This window comes from Pristiophorus japonicus, unplaced genomic scaffold, assembly GCF_044704955.1.
Source record: "Pristiophorus japonicus isolate sPriJap1 unplaced genomic scaffold, sPriJap1.hap1 HAP1_SCAFFOLD_134, whole genome shotgun sequence".
NCBI lineage: Eukaryota > Metazoa > Chordata > Chondrichthyes > Pristiophoridae > Pristiophorus > Pristiophorus japonicus.
The window spans coordinates 150,542-177,309 of NW_027251008.1; the positions used below are offsets into that span (position 1 = coordinate 150,542).

Genomic DNA, 26,768 nt, shown 5'->3' on the forward strand with positions numbered 1-26,768 from the left:
GCTCCGAGCTCCCGCTGGCCTTTATAGGCCTCTCGCCGACCCCGGACTCGCGCTGCTCCGAGCTCCCGCCTCCTCGACTGACTGCTCCGAGCTCCCGCTGGCCTTTATAGGCCTCTCGCCGACCCCGGACTCGCGCTGCTCCGAGCTCCCGCCTCCTCGACTGACTGCTCCGAGCTCCCGCTGGCCTTTATAGGCCTCTCGCCGACCCCGGACTCGCGCTGCTCCGAGCTCCCGCCTCCTCGACTGACTGCTCCGAGCTCCCGCTGGCCTTTATAGGCCTCTCGCCGACCCCGGACTCGCGCTGCTCCGAGCTCCCGCCTCCTCGACTAACTGCTCCGAGCTCCCGCTGGCCTTTATAGGCCTCTCGCCGACCCCGGACTCGCGCTGCTCCGAGCTCCCGCCTCCTCGACTAATCATAGAGTCATCGATTCATAGAATTGTTTCAGCATGGATGAAGGCAGTTCGGCCCGTTGAGCCCGTGCTGACCCTCAGCTCGTCTCACCACCCTGTTATTTCCCCGTAGCACTGCAGATTCAATAGTAACCCTCAAAATGGTATTGGATAAATGCTTGAAGAGGCACAATTTGCAGGGCGTTGTGGAAAGATCTGGGACTAATTGGATAGCTCGTTCAAGAGTACGATGGACCAAGTGCTCTCCATCGGTATGTATGTTTTATGATAATTTCAAATAAATGGCGCTGGTCATTTGCCCGTTCCATTATCCCACTTTATGTCTTTGCATATGCGTCTGTGTTTATACAACCGAATTGAAATGACGTGGGTTTCGGTAGCAATACGACGCCAGTCACGCAGTTCATCAGGGCGTGGTGGCCAAGTGGTAAGGCGTCGGTCTCGTAAACCGAAGATCATGGGTTTGACCCCATCTGTGCCTATCGATATTTTATCACTTTAATTGTCATATTTTGAAGCTTTTTCCTTTTTCACTATCAAAAAACTTCATAAATTTGAACTAGCGCCATAAATCGCCTCTTAACATTTTATATTCTAAGGTGAAAAATCGCAGCTTCTCCAGTCTCTTCGTATAAATGAGGTCCCCAACTCTGGCAGTAATCTAGTAAATCTATTTTGCACCCTCTCCAAGGGCTTGACTTCTTCCCTGAAGTGTGTTCCCCACGCAACGTTCCAGCTAAGACCTCATAAGTGTTTTATAAATGTTTGGCATAACTTCCTTGTTTTTATACTCTATTCGTCTATTAACAAAGGAAACGTCCCCATGCCTTTCAGATCTTGCCCCCTCTTTAAAATTGTACGTTTTAGAGCTGGTTACTACAATACAGGGAGCATTATGACCGGTTTCAGGACCATTGATCTCCAGAGGCAGATGCTTAAATGGGGATTTAAATTTTCATGTATAAATCTGGCCCCGTTAAAATTGTATCATTAATTCACATTGCCTCTCCTCATCCTACAAAAATATTTCACTTCATAATTCTCTGCGTTAATTTACATCTGCTATGTGTCTGTTCATTTCACCAGTCGGTTATTTTCATTCTCCCTCTTTGTGTCACTTAGTATCTGCTTTGTGTCCCTTTGCTCTTCTTTGTAGCTTTCCCATTCACCAGGATCTGTGCTATTTTTCGCATTTGTGTCCGTTTTTACTCTTAGTTTAAAGTGTTCCGTTACCTATTTAGTCGTCCATGCCTGTTTTCTTTGGCCCCTCAGGGGGATAAATTGATTCTGTACGACTTTTAATTATTTTTAACACCTCCTGTCGTTATAGCCATTAACAGATTTTTCCCAGTGTATTCTGGAAAGTCTCTCTCTCAGCCCCTTGAAGTCGGTCTTACAGAAATCTAGAATGGTAGTAGCTGTTTCACGTATCTCCCTGTCAAACGTTGTGTTGAAGTCGATCATGTTTTGATCGCTATTAAATACATTTTCACTTACCCTTAGGCTGTTGAATAAATCCGGCTCGTTACTCATTACTAAACGTAAATTGGCATGCCCCTTGTTCGTTCTGGAACATATTGTTGTAGAACTAGCCCGGACACACTCAAGAAATTCACAATTGTTCTGACAGGTGCTAGTCCGATTATCCCAATATATATGAAAATTTAAATCCCATATTAAAACCACACTGTCCTGAATACACGCTTGTCTAATCTCTACATTTATATAATCTATTGCTTCACAGCCGCGACTAGGGGGTATAAAGACAACTTCCACTATTGTATTAAATCCTTTCCTATCTCTTAATTCTACTCATAAAGTCTTCACGTCCGGCTTACTTGTAGTTAATCCTCGCTTAGAACTGAATCATAGAATCATGGTTATTTACAGTAGGGAAGAAGGATATTTCGGCCCATTCGGTCAACGCCGGCCAACAATGAGCTACCCAGAAGAATCCCATGTTTCAGCTTTTGGTCCGTAGCCCGGTAGGTTATTGCATTTCAAGTGCATATCCAAGCGTGTTTTAAATGTGGTGAGGGTTTCTGCCTCTACCATCCTTTCAGGCAGTGAGTTCCAGACACCCAACGTGCTCCGGGTGCAGACATTACCCGTCAATTTCCCTCTCAACTTGCTACCAATGACTTTAAATCTATCTCTCCTTGTTGTTGACCATTCTGCTTAGAAATATAGGTCCTTCCCATCCACTCTCTCTCGGCCCCTCAGAATTTTGAACACATCAATAAAGTTTCCCCTCAGCTTCCAATGTTCCAATGAAAACAAACCCAGCCTATCGAATTATTACACAAAGCTAAAATTCTCCAGTCCATGCAACATCATCGTAAATCTCTTTTGCACCCTCTCTCGTGCAATTATATCTTTCCTGTACTCATGTGTACGCAGTACTCTAGCTGTGGCCCAAATAATGTTTTATATAGCTCAAGCATAACTTCACTGCTATTGTACAATTTATCTCAGCTAATAAAGGTAAGTATGCCGCATGCCTTCTCAACGAGCACGTTTTCTTTGCATTCTGAAACAGGGAGACAATGATGAAATATTACAACAACAACAACAACTTGCATTTATGTAGCGCCTTTAACATAGTTAGACGTCACAGGGTGCTCCACAACAGCTTAAACCAAATTAAATAACGCTGACACCGAACATAAAAGAGAAATTATGGCAGTTGCCCAAAACTTGGTCAAAGAGGTAGGTTTTAAGGAGCATACATCTTGACATCTTTTTGAAAGACTATAAACCCAGAATATTAATCAGTGTTATTTCCTCTCGGTCTGAAAGTTGCGAGATGTTGGCTTTTGAAATGGACTCATAGGTGCCGAATTCATGATATCGTATAGGATATTCAGTGCAAAAACAGGCTTTTCGGCCCAACCTGTCAATATCGACGTTGTGGTCCACTGGAGCATCCTCCCCTCTTTCCACATCGAGCACTATCATAATAGCCCTCCATTCAGTTCTCCCTCATTTATTTATCTAACGGCTCCTTACATGCATCTATAATATTTGATTCCACCTGTATGGGGGTAGTAAGTTCTACATTCTTACCACTCTCTGGTTAAAAAAGGTTCTTCTTAATTCCCAATTTGATTTGTTGCTGATTTTTCTTATATTGATGGTCTCTAGTAATACTCTTCCCCACAAGTGAAACACTCTGTATCTACTCTGTCAAAACCTTTCAGGATATTAAAGCGCTTTATTAGGTCACCCCTCAGACTTCTCGTTTCAGTACAAAATAAATTGAGCCTGTCGATTCTTTCCTGATAGTATACGATCTTCTCCGCACCATATCCAGAGCCTCGCTATCTTCTTTTTAATATGGCGACCAGCATTGTACACAGTACGCCTAATGTGGTCTAACTGTAGAGAGTTCTGCATTTGGTCGGTCTTGAACCCGGCGTGTCCAGCTGCCTGGTCTATTTAAAAGGGATCCGCACCTCATTTTTTGAGGAGACATTTCACAGCCATCCTATAGTAACTAAAGGCTGTTTGATTACAGAACTCATTGTACATTTTCAACATTGTCGATCTGGGTGCACGGGCAGGACACGTCGTGAAGTGGACATTTTGTAGCGCAGTTCTGTACGGATGCAAAAAGAAATGGAATAGCCGAGTTGTGCTAGATGGCAGTGGAGAGGTTAAGGCAATGGACTGCTAATCGATTATGCTCATCTACTTTGTTAAGCGTTGGTTGCTGATAAACCTTCCAAGCATTTGACTGAATATTACATAAATTAGGCTTTGCATCTAAATCTCATCAAAACTGTCATTTCCTGATAACATTCCTTATCCATTAAGCTGTGCGCTCAGTGACTAAGTCAGGGTGATTTCTTATATTTTCTTGATGTGCCAACTGAATTTACTGACTGGAGGAATTGTATTAACTCCACGTGATCGGCTCGGCTCATCCTTGGGGCGAGCAAATTCTGCAACTGTGTCATTACTGTTCTTTAAGGAATGGGACATGACCCCTACAGGTCCTGCTATGCAAGTGGGCACAGTTCCATCCAACTCTCATGATGCTTAATCCCCTCTTAGCGGGACTGGAAAAACATTTTCAAGAAGGAGGCTCATGGTCTGCTCAGCAGAAAGTCAATGTTCTGCATGTTATTTCTGACAGCTTTCCAACTGGACACAGGCGTCCAACTGCCGTGCGAGCATTGCTGACTATTCCAAGTCAAAAATATTGGAATGTGTTCACAAAACTAATCTTAAATATGTGACCTGTATTATCAAATAAGAATTTGCAGCATGAATAGCTCTTTATTGTCGTCTGTCTCGGCATTCTCATAATGTACACTCTACATTAAGCCAACTGTAATCGGTGCTGCTTTATTTCACTGCAAGCGCGAAGGGACATATCTGTGAACATATTTGCCCCAAATTTACACCACTCCTTTCCTATTGTGCACATCTTTCTTTAGCCATTTCTGCCCTTGTTGCAGGTTATATCAGCCCAGGCCGTCCATTGACGCCTGAGACTTAATCAGCGAAAAGCAGAGAAATACAAGAGGCAGAGACAGGGAGAGACAGAAAGATGCATGCGAAGACAATATCAGAAAAGGTCATTGCATCTTGAGGGGAAATTCTTTTGCTCTATTGAAATGTTGTAAAAGCGCAAAACATAATTGGGCGACGGTTTAAACGTGCTTCGCTCCCTGCCGATCTCTCAGGCTCTGAGCTGGGGAAATGCAGTCCGCAACTGGAGCTCTTATTTATTCGAGCAATGAATGGAGCTTTACACAGTGTAGTGGCGAGCAGGTAAACCTGAGTGGATTTCAGGGCCAAAACATTAAACCTTCTGGCTATCGCAGACAGTTGCGGTTTGCTGCAAACAATTTCTTTCCAGCCTCAGAACCAGCCAACCCTGTCCTGCAGGGCTATGGGGAAAGGACAGAGGAGTGGGACCAGCAGAGAGCTGGCACGCTCACGATTGGACGAATGGCCTCCAGCTGTGCGGTAACCATTCTATTAAATTACAATTGGACTTTGATGGGACTCGAATCGACAAGTTTGAATGTTTCTCTAGAACAGAATCAGCGAGAAGTCCAATGCACGAGCATTGCAACACTGAGCACAACATTTTCAGCGAAATGTTCAGGAAAATCCTTGTTTCTATTGGATGTGGTGCAGGAATTATTTGGACATAACCAATGACTTTATATATCTTCCCTTTGAAATCGAGTGTGTTTCCGGTACATTATTCTTTACATCAAAGTTAGTGATGAAATGTCAAAACGCCTCCACTCCATCCCATATGTAATTTCAACTCTCATCCTCCGTTACAATATTGTGTGCAAAAGGAAACTAAGTGCTAGAATAAAACAGTGAAACGTAGATTATGTTGGGGGATACATCAATTGTACTTTCGATTCCTTTAGAAATGTCACAAGCAAAATCATCAGCTCTTCTAGGTAAAGCTCGAACTCGCAACCTCGGCTTTTCCGGGCTTGTATTACCATATAGGGACTGTGCCCGATCCGATTCCACCGCTACAAGTGCATGCAGATGCGGTGTGGTGTTGATGCTCCCATTATGCAGCTGTCTTATAAATCCTCGCCTAAAAATCTATTGAGGCTGGAGTCAATTGAAATTTTGAAGTTTCACATTGATCGATTTTTGTTTGGCAAGCATACGAAAATTTATGGAATCATCGCAGGCAAATGGAATTAAGAATTAGTCAGTTAAAAGTGACCGAAACAGAAACAGCTGCAAACAAACGTTGCTTTCTATTCATATTTAACAGCAACAATATCCGGTCCGTGCGCAACTATGTTGTGGTCAGAGAAAAACTCCCTAAGCTTCCAAAACTCCCGTGTCTTTTCTGTGGTTCTCTTTCCACTCCTCCCTTCGTCCTGCATGATGCCAGTTTTTAAACCTTGTTTGAATGTTGCTCTGGGCGAGGGCATTCTGCAGTCTCAAAACCATCTCTGCCGTTTAATTGCTTGATTTCTATGTTTATTAATTATGAAACTCCTTGAGCTACAATGGTAGCGCTTGCGTCAATACATTAAAAAGCGGTTTATTGGAAACACGTTGAGATCATAGTTTGGTTTTGGACAGAATTGAACCTATATCACTCAAGATGAACTGTCATATTGACAATAAACTATATCTTGTTATAAATGTTGGCTCATTAGTTCCGTTGTGTCAGATGAGCAATTGTTTGATCCCCTCAATTATTACATGTGAGGAACAGGCACGGGTTTTCATTTAGAAATAGCCCACAGGTTGACACTGAGATAACCGTAGTGAGAGAGACAGACAGCACCATGGTACATGGCGGAATAGACACAACAGATGGATAAATAGAAAACGGCCTCTGACTCTGAAAAGGACAAACATCACATGCAAAAACTCGAACTCACAACCTCGGCATTTCCCAGACATACACTGTCATATAAGTACCGCGCGCTAAACGATTGCGCCACGGCCTATGCTATCAGATGACCCATCATACAGCTGCCTGTTCCACCTATCTTACAAGCAAGAAGACAAGGAAGGCAAGGAATCATCGATTCAGTCAACACAGACTAAAGCTGTTCATCCCACCGTGTCTGTGCCGGCTCTCTGCAAGAAGCCTTCAGTTATTGAGACTCCATAGATTTTCGCCATAGACGTGTTTTATTTTTGTGTGTAATGTTTTGTTCTTTGCAATGAATTTGGATGTCCTCGGGTGAAATATATAAATATATTTGTGCATCTATATGTGAGTTGTAAATTAAATTGTGTGGAACCTTGATAATCAAATTGTTTGCGTTCATATCTGTTTTATTATAAATGTATTTGTTTTTATGTCTGTTTTTTTCTGAATTTATCTCTAAGTATCGCTGTGCTACAATTGTATTTACGTTTATTTGCTAGGTGTTTAAAAGTAACATAGATACAAAGGTACACACTGAAAATACATTTATAACAAATACAGATGCTCCACAATAATATTATAAATAACTTTGTTGCATTCAAATGTATAAACACTAAAACAGATATACAAACTTTATTTATATCCCACAGAACAAATTGCAACTTGACACAGAGACACCAGAATATATTTAGTGCTATCACTGATCAATGAACATTTTACTCTCTACGGTGCTCAGCAAATTCTGCTGTGCCTGGGTTTCCTCTGCTTGTGCTCGGTGTAAGGGAAAGTTTGGGCGGGCCGTGGTATATGGTTTCCCAAGGCTGGGCTGAAATGTGCTGTCTGAGGCCACATTCAGTGCTATAGTTGATATATAATAATCATCTGGATTTTATGTATAAAGGCATAATAACAACATCTACAGATGTTTCATTCCGGTACACAAATCCACTGCCAAATTAGTTCAAATGCTCACCCGCCCCAGTAGTTAACCTTAGCGCAAGCTCTAATGATGTACAACTCGACAACCCAACCGGGTAACAGGTCCCTCCTGTGCGAGATCTGGTCCCAAAGCCCCACGATTCTGCAGCCGACCTCGTGCACCGTTTATCCATAGACACGTTGTCATTTCTAAATTCAATAGCGCGGGGCACTGGCAATAATCCACAGAATACATTTGTGGTCCTGCTCATTAATTTTCTCAATTGCACTTGAAACGCTGACTGAAGGAACTCATCCCCTTGTTTCCTTCTGTCATTGGTTAGCACATAGATCACGGCTGCTCCGCTTCACCTCTCAGAATGTTCTGCACCCACTCAGTGATGTTCTTTACCTGGCAGCAGGGAGGATATACAGCACGCATGACTCACGTTTGCCGTTGCAGAAAGGTACTGACTTTTGAATCCCCAATGACGTCAACTTATGTTACTTTCTAGTTTCAAAAGCAAAGTACTGCGAATCCTGTAAATCTAAAATGAAATCGGAAAATGTTGGATATACTCAGCCAGTCAGGCAGCATCTCTGGAAAGATTTCTGATGACGGGGTTGTGATTAAATTTGATTGACGTGAAGCGTCAACAATGCAATCCAGATACGGTCCGATATTTTAATCCCAAAGCGCCAGTTTGTGGGTTTTGAAACCAATGCGGATACCACGCATTAATCTGGAAGCTAAATTGTTGTTGTTCTGCTAAAGTCGCAACACCACAGGACTGCAATAAAATATCCAAGTCTTTAAGATTAACATATGTTTTACAATTAATAAAATGAGCCAGTTCCAAAAGACATTCAATCTTCAAACGGTTAACTTCTGCCGTTCATTTTCCACAATGTCTGCCGGGGAAAAACACAGGATTTGGCTGTTTTTTTTAATTGCAGTTCAGTGCTGTTGCGACTAGTTTACTTTGAACATTCTCCTTTTAAACATTCTCACAGAGGCCGCCTGACTGGTTCACGAGTTCTCGGCATCAACGTTTACTCACCCCTGTGACCGCCACCTAGTGGTTACTATGCAGTGCTCTATCCTCGTCAGCACAGGTTCGATGCCCGTTCTGGGATTTAATCAATTAAAATAAAGCTTATTAAATTAATTTCATAACAGTCTGTGAATGAGTAATAATTATTGCAATCACCATGGACAACTTGGCACATTCTGTTTCAAACTGATGGAAATACATAGCAACAGAGAGCCTGCCAAAATTGAATCAGATTTTGTGCTTTGCGTGTGATGAAATTTCAGCATTTCTCATTTCACAGAGTGTATTTTAAGACTCTGCTTAATAAATGCTCACTGTTTATTACAGCAAGATTCTGGTGCAACTGTGATTGGATATTTATTCACTGCACCCGCTCATTTGCAATGGAATTCTTCCAGTCACACAGCCTTCGTTCAATGGAAAAAAATCGAGATAGTGAATAAATTATTTATTTATTTCAAACAAATCAAATTCAATCTTTTAAAAATATAATTTAAATGTATTTATTTTTTTAAATGTTAAATATATATATATATATTTGTAAATTGGCTTTTTGTCTGGGTTGGTTTTCCGACCCTCAGTCCTTCCTGCCTGTCTATCACCTCTGGTTTCAATGATCGTTTCAGCCCCGCGTGTTCCTGACACCCACTCTCACTCACGCACTGCACAATTGCAATCAGGGATGATAGAAATCTCACTTTATTCTTTTAAAAGGGAACTGCTGTCAGTCAAGGGTCATTCTGCATCTGTGTAAAAGGGATGTGCTTGTAGTCGCAGATCATTCTGTGTCTGTTTAAAAGGGATGGTTGTCATTTCCTGTTCATAATCTGTCCCTTTAAAACGAATTTTCTCATAATCCTGCATCAACCTGTATAGTTTAAAAGGTGTGTGATTTGAGCTATGATGGATGAATTGTTGAACTGTTGTGTTCCAAGTTAACTGGGGTTTGCCTGCGCCGGTGCGCACCCAGATCGCAGTGCATCTGTTCAGTGACTCGAAATATGCTCATCTTTTCCTAATCCAATCCTTGATATCGCAGTTGCCCCGAATTTGCTCCCAATAGACACAACAGCATTTTTTGCGCTGATGATCGAGGCTGCGTCACCTAATGGATAGAGCGTCTAACTTCGATTGCAATGGCGACGTTATCAGAGGATTGCAGATTTGAGTCCTGCTGCGGTCAATTAGTTCGCTGCGTGAAATTTTATATGCTTTGTTGTGATTCTGCGGAAAAACCAACCACCTCTTCCAGTCACTCAGCTGAAATAAATCAAGGCTGCTTGCTTTGAGAATCGAAGGGCACGTTTTCATCATTGTCGATCTGGTTGAACGGGCAGAGCAAGCTGTGAAGTGGACTTTCTTGCTCGTTCTTTCTGTTTGCATACAAAAAGCAGGAGATTGAATGGCTGACGCTGTGGTGAATCGGAGACGCGGTGATCGAGAGGTGAAAGCGATGGACTGCTGATCTATGGTGCTCTGCACGTATGTGTTCGAATCTCATTCTCGTCGTTATTTTGTTACAGCTTTGACAACTCCCTGATGGTTTTGTTAACCACATCGCCAAATTCCCCTTTTACTGACAAGGATGCTGCACTTTGATCATGTCATGTCTCAAATTCATAATATTTTCGTCAAAGGGATAACATTTGTCGGACTGTGGAGAGGGGGTCTAATTGGATAGGTCTCTGAGGGACAGCGCAAGCACGATGGGTCGAATATCTTTTCTAACTACCGTAAGAATCTGAGAGCTACACTCTCCGCTATTGGTGGCTCGTTGGGCTAGGGGTATGATTCTTGCTTTGGATTGGTCACATTTGAATTGCGAGAGGTCCAGGTTCCCAATCCCGGCCGAGCATCGCCATCTTTTACTCAAAGTTCCGCTTCTCACAGCCGCCCGACATGTGAGAAAACAGACATATTTCACATTGAATGTTGGTAATATGGGGTTATGGGTAGCGGGCAGGGACGTGGACCTGAGTCCATGATCCGATCAGCAATAATCGTATTAAATAGTCGTGCAGACTCGTGGGGCCGAATGGTTTATTGCTGCTCATATTTCATATGTTCTTATGTGCTTATAAATGGGCGGTCCCGTATTCTAAGACTATGTCCCCTAGTTTTCGTTTCCCCTATGAGTGCAAATATGCTCTCTGCATTCACCTTGTCAAGCGTCCTCATTATCTTATAAGTTTCGATAAGATTACCTCTCATTATTCTGAACTCCAGTCTGGATAGCCCCAAACTACTTAACCTATCTTCATAAGTCAATCCCCCTCATCTCCGAAATCAACTGAGTGAACCTTCTCTGAACAGTCTCCAAGTATATCCTTCCTTAAATACGGAGACTAAAACTGTACGCAGTACTCCAGGTGTGGCCACAGTAATACCCGGAACAATTGTAGCAGGTCTAATTTGCTTTTATAAACCATCTCACTTGCAATAAACGCACATTCCATTTGCCTTCCTGATCAATTGCTGTACCTGCATACTAATTTTTATGTTTCAAGCACAACGACGCCCAGGTGTCCCTGTACTGCCGCACTTTGCAACTTTTCTCCATTTAAATTTAATTTGCTTTTCTATTCTTTCTGCCACAGTTGGTAACGTCACATTGTCACACATTATAATGGAACTGACAAACTGTTGCCCACTCACTTAACCTGTCTATATCCCTTTGCAGTTTTTTTTATGTGTGCTGCTCAGAATTAGCTTTCCTAGGCATCCTTGTATCATCAGCAAACTTCGCTCCTTTACACTCGGTCCTGTCATGCAAATCGTTAATATAGAGTGTAAATACTTGAGGTCCGAGCACTGATACCAGCGTGACCCCACTAGTCACAGTTAGCCAAATGGAAAATTACGCATTTATCCCGATGCTCTGTTTTCTATTTTTGAGCAAAGCCTCTATCGATGCGAATATTTTACGCCCAACACCCTGAGCTGTTATCTTGTGCAGTAACCTATTATGTGGCACATTATCGAATGCCTTCTGGAAATCCAAATACACCATATCGACTGGTGTCCGCTTATCCACTCCTTACATCATCAAAAACTCCAGAAAATTTGTTAAAATGATTTCCTTTTTATGAATCCATGCTGATTCTGCTTGATTGAATCATGCTTTTCCAAATGTCCCGCTACTGCTTCCTTAATAATGGACTCCAGCATTTTCGCAACGGCAGATGTAAGGGTAACTGATCTATAGTTTCCTGTTTTTTGCTTGTCTCGTTTTTAAGGGGCGTTACATTTGCCGTTTCCTCATTCGCTCTAACCGCCTCCGAATCCAGGAAATTTTGAGAAATTATAACAAATGCATCCATTACCTCTGCAGCCACTTCTCTTAAGATCCTCGGATGAAAACCATCAGGTCCAGGGGACTTGTCTGCCTTTAATGCAATTATTTTACTAGCATTACTTCGTTCGTGATAGTGATAGTATTAAGTTCATCCCTGCCTATATCCGCTTGATTATCCACTATTGCGTTGTTTTTAGTGTCATCGACTGTAAAGACCAATACAAATTTTTTTGTTCAACGTCTCTGCCATTTCCCTGTTCTCCAATATTAATTCCCCAATGTCATCCTCCAGGGGACCAACATTTCAATTAGCCATTCCTTTCATTTTTATGAATTTGTAGAAACTCTTACTATCTGTTTTTATATTTCCTACTGATTTACTTTCATTATCTATCTTCCCTCTTTAATCATTTTTTTAATCATTCTCTGCTGGCTTAAAAAAATCTCCAATCCGCTGCTCTCGTCTCCCATTTGTCTTGGCCGCATGTATACCTTTGATTTCAATTTGATACCCTCCATTATTTTGTTAGTTAGACACGGATGGTTATCCCTTCTCTTACAGCCTTTCCTTCTCATTGGATACATTTTTGTTCAGAGTTATAAAATATCTTCTTAAATGTCTGCACTGCTCATCAACCATCCCACACCTTCGGCTAATTTCACAGTCTAATTTATCCACCTCTACCATCACACCTTTGTAGTCCCCTTCATTTAAGCTGAGGACACTGGTTGGAGAAACAAATTTCTCTCCCTCCAACTGAATTTGAAATTCAACCATATTGTGGTGACTCAATCCTATACGATCTTTTACTACGAGATCATTTATTAATCCTGTCTCATTACACAGTACTAGAGCTAAGATAGCCTGCTCCCGAGTTGGGGTAGCATGTACAGTAGAAACAAATTATCCCGGATACACTCTATGAACGCCTCCTCAAGTCGAGCCTGACCAATTAATTTTATCCAGTAAATATGAAGATTAAATGCCCCGATGATTATTGCCATTCTTTTTTGTACAAGCCTCCATTATTTCTTGATTTATACTCCGTCCAACCGTGCAGCTACTGGTAGGAGCCCAGCAGCGGCTTTTTCCCGTTATTGTTTCTTATCTCCACCAAAACTGATTCAACCACTTGATCCTCTCGTTTCTCAGCAACACTCATCCCATCTTTTATTAACAGTGTTACCCAACCTGCTTTTCCTTTTTGTCTGTCCTTCCGAAATGTCAAATACACCTGAATATTTAGTTTCCAGTCCTGGTCACCTTGCAACCACGTCTCTGTAATGTCTTTCAGATCAAACTCATTTTTACCTATTTGTTCCGTCACTCATCTGTTTTGTTACGAATGCCACGTGCATTTAGAAAAAATGCTTTTTAATTTGTTTTTTACCCTTTTTTCCTGCTTGTTTCCTCCGTCCTACAAACTCACTTTCTATCTTTTTGCTTTTAATTCCAACTCTATTCCCCTCCCTATTGAATCTATTCTAAGGTTCCCATCCCCCTGCCAAACTCGTTTAAAGATTCCCCAACAGCACGAGCAACCACCGCCTCCTGCCGGCCCGCCGCAATGCGAGGTTATTAGTCCCGGCTCTGTTGAGGGGCAACCCGTCCGACTTGAACAGGCCCCAACTCCGCGAAAATCAGTCCAAATATCCTCCTGCACCATCTCTCCAGCCATGCATTCACGTGCTCTATCCTCCTATTACTCTACTCACTAGTTCGTGGCACCTGGAGTATTCTGGAGATTACTACCTTTCAGTTCTGCTTTTTAGCCTCTAGCGTAGCTCCCCAAACTCAGCCTGGAGGACCTCAGCCCTCTTTCTACCTATGTCATTGGTAACAATATGGACAATGACCGCTGACTGATCACCCTTCTCCATCAGAATGCCCTGCAGCCGCTCGGTGACATCCTTGCCCCCAGGAAGACAACATATTATTCTGGTGTCACGTCTGCGGTGGCAGAAACTCCTGTCTGCTCCCCTGATTATTGAAACACCTATCATTAAGCTATTCCTTTCTTCTCCCTCCTCCCCTGTGCAGGATTTGTATCTGGCTGCACTCGCCAGAAGCACTATGTCCACACCAGTACTCAGAAGATAATATCTGTTGGCGAGCGAGATGGACTCGGGGGCTCATGCACGACCTGCCTCGTCCTCCTATTCTGTCTGCTGATCACCCTCTCCCTCTCTACCTGCAAGCTCTTAGGTTGCGGGGTGACCACTTCTCGAAGGGAAGTGGGTAACTATTTGATAGCGAACAGTTTGCAGAGCTCTGGGGAAAGAGTCTCATTCCATGCTTCTGTGATGCTACAATCCTCTCTCTCAGTGAGCTTGTGTTTTCACCTTTAATCGTCAGTTCATGGATTTAATTCCCGGCCGTGCCGGCAGGGATTTTCTCACATTTAGTGTGCTGGTTCTCTTTTTCTCTCTCTATCATTCATTCTATTTCTCTCTGACTCTAACCTTCTTTCCGTATGTCATTCTCGCTTTATATCTACTTCAGTTGCAGTCAATTTATGTCCGCTTTTCTCATTGGGGATCTGTTTATCTGTCCAAATATGGTTTTTCTCTCTGTCACTCTCTCCTTCGCTCCCCACATCAGTTTATTCCATACCTTATGAGTTATCTCTTAAGCGCTGGTTCAGTCTGAACTTGCTGATACTGATTGGTTGACGTGCATTTTAACATTATTGATTCAAATATGTTCAGTGTTGACGGGAAGATTACATTTTCTGTGGGTTAATGCAAGGAGCTTTCTTGTCTAGTTACGGACGGTCAGTTCAATGCGTTATTTGCCTAAGTGCTGTGCTTTTGCGGTTCAACTTTTCACCGACCACAGTTAAAAACAAGGCATATATCCTCCCACGTTTGCAGAGTATGCAGGCGTGTAGTTTGCTCTGCGCTGAAAACTAAATTTTGAGTCTGCAAGCGATTTGCCGAATTTCCAAGCACTGCATTGCAGCGTGCCCATGACCAGGATGGCCGAAATGTTAATGCGATGGAATTAAAATCCAACTGATGTGTCTCTGCTTCTGGTAGATGTTCAAACAACTGGTTTGACAATTAGACTTAATGCTTGTTTGTTATGAAAGCGTGGAAGCGGTCATAATCTCTGGAAATAATATACTTTTAATTCACCCATCAAGACAACATTTCTTTAATTATATTAGGTGTTCTGCCAATTGTCTGAACATAGGAACAGGATTAGACCATTCCGCCCTTTGTGCCTATTCGCCATTCTGTTAATTCTTAGCTGAGCTCGATCTTAACTCCATCTATCTGCATTGGCTCCACATCATTTTAACGAGTGTCTAGCAAAAACTATTAATCTAAAATTAACATTTTTAATTGAGCTAGTATATCCTGCCTTTTGTAGAAGATAAATCCATCACCCTTTAAGTGAAGAAAATTTTCCTAACGTCTCTATCGAATGTACTGCCTCTGATTTTAACATTGTCGTAAACTCCCCCGCGAACAGTAAAAAAAAGCTTGATCTCTATATATCTTATTCATTCGTTTCAAAACCTTAAAATCTCAATCAAACCACCACTTAATCTTTTATATTCCAGGGGGTACAGGCCTAGTTAATGTAATCTCTCCTCATAATTTAACCCGAGGCATCCTGTTAACATTCTGGTGACTATGACCTGTACACATTCCATTCCCGCCTATCATTTCTCAGGGGCCGTGCCCATAAGGGGACTCGATATAATGTCTTTCTAGATATAGCAGAGGGCTCAACAAACAGCGGGCACATATTTATAGTAATTGGAGAAGGTTTACAGGAGATGTGATGGGAAATTTCCACAGGCAGAAAATTGTGGTTGTCGAAAAAGAATTGCCTGAAAGAGTGTGCCTTTTGATCAAAATGGAGTCCTGGCCCTTCCAGAACTTTCTGCATTTTAGCAGTCAGCTTGCATAAACAGCTATACCTGGGTTGAGATGGTTGATGGCCATCAGACAGCTAGGAGACAAGTCATGATGAGACAAGTAAAAAAAAAAATTCAAAAAAATAAATAAAATAATTTTTAAAAAAAATTAAAAAAATAAAGCTAGCAAAAAAAAAAGCTTTATTGAATGGAGAGAGACTTGTGAATGTCTTGTCTTTGAATGAGAGTGCTTCTGTCTTTTTTCCTTGTGTCTGGAAACCTGTTTGGAAAGGTTGTGGAGCAGCCTGTTTGTTTTAGCTCCACCCACTTTTTCAAACAAAGTGAAGTTTTTTTTAACCCTTCATAGTGTTGTCCTGTATGTGGGAAGTTTAAGACATTTTAAGTTAGAAGCGCAGGTGTGAATTTATTCGGATGAGAAGTTAGGGAGCTGGGAAATGCACAAAGGATAGGTTTGTTGAGACATGGTCCCGGTGGTTAAAAGTTGAAATGACTTTTTTTAAAAAAAAAAGCTTTGTGGGTCTCTCGAAGTGCAGGCTGGGGGAGTACACTCTTTGTCCTTGGTGCAAAATCTTGGTACAAAAGCTTCTAGCTCAGTAAGAGGATTTGTTTTTGATAAAGAGTGACAGTACAATAGTTGAATTCGGATTTTGAGATATTTCAGGTGATCTCCTTGATCAACATTTTGAGTGCATTGGAAAAATCTTGGGTTTGGAAGCCTTTTAATAAGATTAGAAAACAAGTACTTTACATTCTGTGATCTGTGAATCACTATAAGCATAACTGAGAAGTCCGTGTAACACATAGATTCTTCCGGTTCAGAAGCCCAATAGTGACAAATGCAGGTTTGTCCATGACCTACGAGCTGTGAATGAATCTACTATATTCTCACAATGCTTAGAGTTGATTTGGAATGAGGTATCCCGGAATGCTTTCCAGAACCTTAAACAGTCCCTTACTTCAGCACCCGCCTTGGGATTACAAGATTACACTAAGCTATTCAACTTATTTGTGCATCACAAGTCGGGTTTTGCACAATCTGTTTTGACTCAGTTACATGGGGACAGGCAGCGACCAGTAGCATATTTCAGTACCCAACTAGACCCAGTGGCACGCGGACTACCAGGATGTCTTCCTTCGTTGGCAGCAGCTTATTATGCTATGCAACAGACTCAGACAATAACTCTAAATCATCAGACCATTTTGTATATCCCACACTCTGTCGAGATTTTACTTACTAAATGTGCCACCCAATACCTAACCTCCGCAAGAACCACTAAATACGAGGTCGAACTGTTATCAAATCCGAACCTTATCATCAAAAGATGCACTACCTTAAATCCAGCCACTCTACTCCCCACGGAAGACGACGGCGAACCCCATTCATGTGAAATGGTAACCGAATTCGTGACTAAACCACGTATCAATCTCACAGATGTACCAATGTGTAACCCTGAGCTAGTGTACTATGTTGACGGATCAGCCCTACGAAATGATAGGGGCCAACCTAGAGCGGCTTATGCAATTGTAACTCAGTTTAATGTTGTCGAAACAGCCTCTCTTCCAGACTTCTTTTCAGCCCAACAAGCCGAATTGTTTGCGTTAACTCTAGCCTGTATTCTGGCTGAAGGACACACAGTTAATATCTACACTGACTCCAGGTATGCTTTTAGGGTATCACATGACTATGGACAAATTTGGAAGATTTGCGGGTACCTGACTTCTTCAGGAACCCCTATCAAAAATGCAGAACAAGTGGAAAATCTCCTGCGAGCCATTCAATGCCCTTTGAAACTTGCCATTATCAAATACCAAGCACATACAGGCCAGTCGAATGAGGTGGCACTTGGGAATGGCGAGCAGATAATGCAGCTAAGTCAGCAGCTCTGTCAAAATGGGGGATGCAGGTGTCATTGTTCCCACTAAGGAAAGATAATTGCTCAGACCCGCCACCCACTATTAATGACGTGCTGGCCTTTCAGACACAGGCCAGTACGGAGGAGGTGGTGACCTGGACGAAGGATCAATGTTATAAAAATCCAGAAGGAATATGGGTTCAGCACGACGGCCGCGTGGTGGCCCCCAGAAGTTTGTTCATCACTTCCTTCTCAAACGCAATTAGGGTTGGGCAATAAATGTCAGCCATGCTAGTTACGCCCACATCCACTGAATTAATATTTTATTAAAACGTGCTTTACAATAAATAAAGTCATTCTTCAAGTGTGGTCACTGGATGTACTGTCGGGCAATACTGCAGCCAATTACCACACAGCAAGATCCCATCGATGGTGGGATACAAATATGTGCAGGACACAAAAGAGCATTCCCCACCTCTTAGAATCATAGAATCGTAGAAGTTTGCTTCAGAGAAGGAGAACATTCGGCCCATGCTGTCTCCGCCAATCGAAAGAGCTATCCAGCCGAATCGCACTTCCCAGCTCCTGATCTGTAGCGTTGCAGGTTAGGGCAATTCAATCCATATACAAGTACTGATTGAATGTGATGAGGGATTGTGTCTCCGCCAACTTTTCAGTGAGTGAGTTTCATACCCAAATTCATTCTGGGCGAACAGATTTCTCCTCGACTCTCGTGTAATCTTTTTATAAATTACTTTAAATCTAGGCACTTCATTATTGACCTCATTAATCAGGGGCATATGTGTTTCTTATGCAAACTATCTCGGCCCCTCACAATGTTATACATCTCAATTATGTCACCCATTATTCTCATCAGTTCCGAAGAAAACAACTCCAATCTTTCCCCAGAACCAAATCTATCCAGTCCTGGCAACATCCAGAGGACAATAGAGGAAACAGATGGAAGTGGAGTTGAATTGTTTGTTTTTAAGCTGTGAGTTGTCGTGATCTGTAATGCACTGCCTGAAAGGGGGGTGAATTATAGAATCATCGATGCATAGAATTGTTACAGCACGGATGAAGGCAATTTGGCCCGTCGAGCCCGTGCTGACACTCAGTGAGTCTCACCCCCATGTCATTTCCTTGTAGCTCTGTAGATTCAACAGTAACCCTCAAAATTTTATTGGATAAATGCTTGAGGGGCACATTTTGCAGGGCGCTGTGGAAAGATCTGGGACTAATTGGATAGCTCGTTCAAGAATACGATGGTCCAAGTACTCTCCATTGGTAATGTATGATTTTATGAAATGTTTTCTGATAGTTTCATGTAAATGGCGCTAGTCATTTGCCCGTTCCACAGTCCCACTTCATTTATTTGTACATGCGAATATGCTTTTCCAACCGAGTTGAAATGAAGTGGGATTCGGTGGCAATGCGATGCAGGTCACATAGTTTATCAGGGCGCAGTGGCCAAGTGGTAAAGCTTCGGTCTCGTAAACCAAAACACATGGGTTCGACCTCCACATGCATCTATCGAGATTTTATCACATTAAATGTGACATTCTAAAGCTTTTTCCTTTTTAACTATCAAAACACTTCACAATTTTGAACTTATATCATAAATCGCCTCTTAACGTTTTGTATTCTAAGGAGAAAAATCCCAGCTTCTCCATTCTCTTCGTGTAAATGAGGTCCCCAACTCTGGCAGTATTCTTGTAAATCTATTCTGCACCCTCTCCAAGGGCTTGACTTCTTCCATGAAGCGTGTTGCCCAGAACTGAACGTAATATTCCAGCGAAGACGTCATAAGAGCTTTTTAATTGTTTGGCATAAATTCCTTGTTTTTACACTCTATTCTTCTAGTAACAAAGGAAAAGTCCTCATGTCTTCCAGATCCTGCCCCGTGTATTAAATTGTACGATTTAGAGCTGTTAATACAATACAGGGAGAGTATTTTGACCGGTTTCAGGATCATTGATCTCCAGACGCAGATGCTTAAAAAGGGATTTAATTTTTTACGTATAAATCTGGCCCCTATAAAATTGTATCACTAATTCATATTGCCTCTCATCATCCTCCTAAAATATATCACTTCACAATTATCTGCGTTAAATTACATCTGCTATCTGTCTGTTCATTTCACCAGTTGGTGATTTTCATACTCCCTCTTTGTAGCACTTACTATCTGCTTTGTGACCTTTGCTTTTCTTTCTAGCTTTCCCATTCACCAGGATCTGTGCTACTTTTTGCATTTGTGTACGTTTTTACTTTTAGTTTAATGTGGTCCCTTACTTCTTTATTCGTCCATGCCTGTTTTTTTGGCCCCTCAGGGGTACACACTGATACTGTATCACTTTTAATTATTTTTAACACCTCCTCTCATTTTACCCATAAACAGATTTTCCAAGTTTATTCTGGACAGTCTCTGTCTCAGCCCCTTGAAGTCGGTCTTACCTAAATATAGAATGGTAGTAGCTGTTTCGCGTTTCTCCCAGTGAATTTGAAGTCGATAATGTTTTGATCGCTATTAAATACATTTTCACTTACCCTTAGGCTATTGAATAAATCCGGCTTGTTACTCATTACTAAATGTAAATTGGTATGCCCCTTGTTCGTTCTGGAACATATTATTGTAGAACTAGCCCGGACACACTCAAGAAATTCACAATTTTCTAACAGGTGCTAGTCCGATTATCCCAATATATGTGAATATTTAAATCCGCTATGAAAACCACACTTTCTTGAATACACGCTTGTCTAATGTCTACATTTATATATTCTAGTACATCACAGCTGCGACCAGGGGGCCGATACACAACTCCCACTTTTGTCTTAATTCCTTTCCTATCTCTTAATTCTACCCATAAATTCTCCACGTCCGGCTTACTTGTAATTATATACTCGCTTAGAACTGAATCGTAGAATCATAGTTATTTACAGCACGGAAGAAGGATATTTCGGCACATTCGCTCAACGCCGGCCAACAAAGAGCTATCCAGAGGAATCCTATGTTCCAGCTTTTGGTCCGTCGCCGTGTAGGTTATTGCACTTCAAGTGCATATCCAAGCGTGCTTTAAATGCGCCGAGGGTTTTTGCCTCTACCATCCTTTCAGGCAGTGAGTTCAAGACTCCCAACTTGCTCTGGGTGAAGACATTACCCTTCAATTCCCCTGTAAACTTGCAACCAACGACTTTAAATCTATCTCCTCTTCTTGTTGAACATTCTGCTCTGAAAAATAGGTCCTTCCTGTCCACTCTCTCTCGGCCCCTCATAATTTTGAACACATCAATAATGTTTCGCCTCAGCTCCCTATGTTCTAATGAAAATAAACCCAGCCTATCGAATCATTATTCATAGCTAAAATTCTCCAGTCCAGGCAACATCCTCGTAAATCTCTTTTGCACCCTCTCTAGTTCAATTACATCTTTCCTGTAATGATGTGTACGCAGTAATCTAGCTGTGGCCCAAATAATGTTTTATATAGCTCAAGCATAACTTCACTGCTATTGTACAATATACCTCAGCTAATAAAGGTAAGTATGCCGCATGCCTTCTCAACTAGCACGTTTTCTTTGCATCCTGAAACAGGGAGACAATGATGAAATATTACAACAACAACAACTTGCATTTATGTAGCGCATTTAATATAGTTTGACGTCACAGGGTGCTCCACAACAGCTTAAACCAAATCAAATAATGTTGCCACCGAGCCACATAAAAGAGATATTACGGCAGATGGCAAAAAACTTGGTCAAACAGGTAGGTTTTAAGGAGCATCAATCTTGACATCTTTTTGAAAGACCGTAAGCCCGGAATATTAATCAGTTTTATTTCCTCAAGGTCTGAAAGTTGTGAGAAGTTGGCTTTTGAAGTGGACTCATGGGTGTCGAATTCATTATATCATATAGGATATTCATTGGAAAAACAGGCTTTTCGGCCCAACCTGTCAATATCGCCGTTTGAGGCCTCTTTCCGCATCCAGCACTATCAGCATTCAGTTCTCCCTCATATTTTTATCTAACCGCTCCTGACATGCATCTATAATATTTGATTCAACCACTTTGGTAGTAGCGAGTTCTACATTTTTACCACTCTCTGGCTAAAGAAGATTCTTCTTAATTCCCAATTTGATTGTTGCTGATTTTTCTTATATTGATGTTCTCTAGCGATACTCTTCCCCACAAGTGAAAACACTCTGTATCTACTCTGTCAAACATTTCAAGATATTAAAGGGCTCTATTAGGTCACCCCTCAGACTCCTCGTTTCGTTACAAAATAAATTGAGCCTGTCGATACTTTCCTGATAGTATACCATCTTCTCCACACCGTATCCAGTGCCTCGCTATCTTCTTTTTAATTTGGCGACCAGCATTGCATACAGTACGCCTAATGTGGTCTAACTGTCGAGAGTTCTGAATTTGGTCAGTTTTGAAACAGGCGTGGCCCGCATATCATCTTTTGAGGAGACATTTCACAGCCATCCTGTAGCAACTAAAGGCCGTTTGCTTACAGAAGCTGATTGTACATTTTCAACATTCTCGATATGGGTGCACGGGCAGGACACGTCGTGAAGGGGACATTTTGCAGCGTATTTATGTACGGATGCAAAAAGCCTGAAATGGAATAGCCGAGTTGCGCTGTATGGCAGACGAGAGGTTAAGGCGATGGACTGCGAATCGATTGTGCTCATTTACGTTGTTAATCGTTTGTTGTTGATAAACCTTCCAAGCATTTGACTGAATATGACATAAATTATGTTTGAATCCAAATCTCATCAAAACTCTAATTTCCTGAAAACATAGGTTATCCATTAAGCTGACTAAGTCACGGTGATTTATTATATTTCCTTGAAATGCCAACTGAATTTACTGACTGGAGGAATTGTACTAACTCCACGTGATCGGCTCGGCTCATCCTTGGGGCGAATTGCGAGCGGTGCGAGCACATCCTGCAGCAAAAACTGCAACTGAGTCATTAATCTTCTTTAAGGAAGGGGAAATGCCCCCTATACCTCATGCTATACAAGTGGGCACAGTTACATCCAAATCTCATCATGCTTAATCCCCTCTTCGCGGGACTGGAGAACCATTTTCAAGAAGGAGGCTCATGGTCTGCTCAGCAGAAAGTCAATGTTCTGCATGTTCTTTCATTCAGCTTTCCAACTGGACACAGGCATCCAATTGCCGTGCGAGCAATGCTGACTATTCTAAGTCAACAATATTGGAATGTATTTACAAAACTAATTTTGAATATGTAAACTGTATTATCAAATAAGAATTTGCAGCATGAATAGCTCTTTATTGTCGTCTCTCTCGGCATTCTCATAATGAATACTCTACCTTAAGCCAACTGTAATTGGTGCTGCTTTACTTCACTGCGAGCGTGAAGGGACATATCTGTGAAGATATTTGCCCCGAATTAACACTATTCCTGTGCTATTGTCCACATCTGTCTTACCCATTTCTGCCCTTGTTGCAGGTTAAATCAGCCCAGGCCGTCCATTGAAGCCTGATAACTCAATCAGCGAAAAGCAGAGAAATACAAGAGACAGAGACAGGTAGAGACAGAAAGAAGCATGCGAAGACAATATCAGAAAAGGTCATTGCATCTTGAGGGGAAATTCTTTTGCTCTCTTGTAATGTTGTAAAGCGTAAAAGATAATTGGGCGACGGTTTAAACGTGACTCGTTCCCTGGCGGATCTCTCAGGCGCTTAGATAGGGAAATGCAGCTCTTATTTGTTCGAGCACTGAATGGAGCTTTAAACAGTGTAGTGGCGAGCAGGTAAACTTGAGTGGATTTCAGACCCACAACAATAAATCATACGGCTATCGCAGGCAATTGCGGTTTGCTGCAAACTTTCACTTTCCAGCCTCGGAACCAGCCAACCCTGACCTGAAGGGTTATGTGGAAAGGACGGGAAAGTGGGACTAGCTGAGAGCTGGCACACTCTCGATGGGACGAGTGACCTCCTGCTGTGCGGTAATAATTCTATTAATTTACAATTGGACTTTGATAGGAATGGAATCGACAAGTTTGAATGTTTCTGTAGAACATAATCAGCGAGAAGTCCAATGCACGAGCCATTGCAACACTGAGCACAACATTTGTCGCGAAAAGTTCAGGAACATCCTTGTTTCTGTTGGAGGTGGTGCAGGAATTATGTGGAGATAACCAATGCGTTTACATATCTTCTCTTTGAAATCGAGCGTGTTTCCGGCACATTATTCTTTACATCAGAGTTACTGATTAAATGTTTATGCTGTTGTCACAGGAAAAACTCCCGAAGCATCCGAAACTCCCGTGGCTTTTCTGTGGCTCTGTTTACTCTCTTCCCTTCCTCCTGCACGCTGCCAGTTGGTAACCTTGTTTTAAATGTTGCTCTGGTCGAGGGCATTCTACAGTCTCAGAACCCTACCGTTTCATATGTTTAGTAATTATGAAATTCATCGAGCTACAATGGCAGCGCTTGCGACAATACATTAAAAAGTAGTTTATTGGAAACACGTTGAGATCACAGTTTGGTTTTGCGCAGAATTGTACCTCTATCAATCAAGATTGACTGTTATATTTACAATAAACTGTATCTTGTTATAAATGTTGGCTCATTAGTTCCGTAGAATTAGATGAGGAATTGTTTGATCCCCTCATTTATCACATGTGGGGAACAGACACGGGTATTCATTGACAAATGGCCCACAGATTGCCACTGAGATAACCGGAGTGAGAGAGACAGACAGCACCGTGATACATGGCCGAATATACAAGACAGATGGATAAATATAAAACGGCCTCAGACATCACATGCAAAATCATCGGTTGGTCTAGGTGAGGCTCGAACTCACAACCTCGGCATTTCCCGGGCCTGCACTGTCATATAAGTACCGCGCGCTAACCGATTGCGCCACTAGAGCTGCATGCACTGCGGTATCAGTGCTCCCATCATAGACATAGACATAGAAACATAGAAACATAGAAAATAGGTGCAGGAGTAGGCCATTCGGCCCTTCTAGCCTGCACCGCCATTCAATGAGTTCATGGCTGAACATTCAACTTCAGTACCCCATTCCTGCTTTCTCGCCATACCCCTTGATCCCCCTAGCAGTAAGGACCTCATCTAACTCCTTTTTGAATATATTTAGTGAATTGGCCTCAACAACTTTCTGTGGTAGAGAATTCCACAGGTTCACCACTCTCTGGGTGAAGAAGTTCCTCCGCATCTCGGTCCTAAATGGCTTACCCCTTATCCTTAGACTGTGACCCCTGGTTCTGGACTTCCCCAACATTGGGAACATTCTTCCTGCATCTAACCTGTCTAACCCCGTCAGAATTTTATATGTTTCTATGAGGTCCCCTCTCATTCTTCGGAACTCCAGTGAATACAAGCCCAGTTGATCCAGTCTTTCTTGATAGGTCAGTCCCGCCATCCCGGGAATCAGTCTGGTGAACCTTCGCTGCACTCCCTCAATAGCAAGAATGTCCTTCCTCAGGTTAGGAGACCAAAACTGTACACAATACTCCAGGTGTGGCCTCACCAATGCCCTGTACAACTGTAGCAACACCTCCCTGCCCCTGTACTCAAATCCCCTTGCTATGAAGGCCAACATGCCATTTGCTTTCTTAACCGCCTGCTGCACCTGCATGCCAACCTTCAATGACTGATGTACCATGACACCCAGGTCTCTTTGCACCTCCCCTTTTCCTAATCTGTCACCATTCAGATAATAGTCTGTCTCTCTGTTTTTACCACCAAAGTGGATAACCTCACATTTATCCACATTATACTTCATCTGCCATGCATTTGCCCACTCACCTAACATATCCAAGTCGCTCTGCAGCCTCACAGCATCCTCCTCGCAGCTCACACTGCCACCCAACTTAGTGTCATCCGCAAATTTGGAGATACTACATTTAATCCCCTCATCTAAATCATTAATGTACAGTGTAAACAGCTGGGGCCCCAGCACAGAACCTTGCGGTACCCCACTAGTCACTGCCTGCCATTCTGAAAAGTACCCATTTACTCCTACTCTTTGCTTCCTGTCTGACAACCAGTTCTCAATCCATGTCAGTACACTACCCCCAATCCCATGTGCTCTAACTTTGCACATCAATCTCTTGTGTGGGACCTTGTCGAACGCCTTCTGAAAGTCCATATATACCACATCAAGTGGTTCTCCCTTATCCACTCTACTGGAAACATCCTCAAAAAATTCCAGAAGATTTGTCAAGCATGATTTCCCTTTCACAAATCCATGCTGACTTGGACCTATCATGTCACCTCTTTCCAAATGCACTGCTATGACATCCTTAATAATTGATTCCATCATTTTACCCACTACCGATGTCAGGCTGACCGGTCTATAATTCCCTGTTTTCTCTCTCCCTCCTTTTTTAAAAAGTGGGGTTACATTGGCTACCCTCCACTCCATAGGAACTGATCCAGAGTCAATGGAATGTTGGAAAATGACTGTCAACGCATCCACTATTTCCAAGGCCACCTCCTTAAGTACTCTGGGAGGCAGTCCATCAGGCCCTGGGGATTTATCGGCCTTCAATCCCATCAATTTCCCCAACACAATTTCCCGGCTAATAAGGATTTCCCTCAGTTCTTCCTCCTTACTAGACCCCCCGACCATTTTTATAACCGGAAGGTTGTTCGTGTCCTCCTTCGTGAATACCGAACCAAAGTACTTGTTCAATTGGTCCACCATTTCTTTGTTCCCCGTTATGACTTCCCCTGATTCTGACTTCAGGGGACCTACATTTGTCTTTACTAACCTTTTTCTCTTTACATATCTATAGAGCTGCCTGTTCCATCTGTCTCACAAGCAAGAAGACAAAGATTCATCGAATCATTCAACGCAGAAGGAAGCTATCCATCCCATCGTGTCAGTGCCGGCTCTCTGCAAGAAGCCTTCAGTTATTGCGACTCCAAACATTTTCGCCATAGACGTGTTTTATT

The 26,768-nt window shown here is 42.3% G+C and overlaps 1 long non-coding RNA gene and 2 other non-coding genes across 3 annotated transcripts; 2 read left to right on the forward strand and 1 right to left on the reverse strand.

Annotated features, from left to right (window-relative positions):
- The first annotated feature begins 279 nt into the window (after window positions 1–279).
- Window positions 280–26,768, forward strand: LOC139242453 (uncharacterized). Its single transcript, XR_011589207.1, has 3 exons — window positions 280–662; window positions 23,284–23,362; window positions 26,609–26,768. It is a non-coding gene; the product is annotated as an uncharacterized lncRNA (long non-coding RNA).
- Window positions 822–892, forward strand: trnat-cgu (transfer RNA threonine (anticodon CGU)). Its single transcript has one exon. It is a non-coding gene; the product is annotated as a tRNA-Thr (tRNA).
- trnai-uau (transfer RNA isoleucine (anticodon UAU)) lies at window positions 24,624–24,717 on the reverse strand. The gene is made up of 2 exons: window positions 24,680–24,717; window positions 24,624–24,659 (listed from the first exon to the last, which is right to left on the reverse strand). It is a non-coding gene; the product is annotated as a tRNA-Ile (tRNA).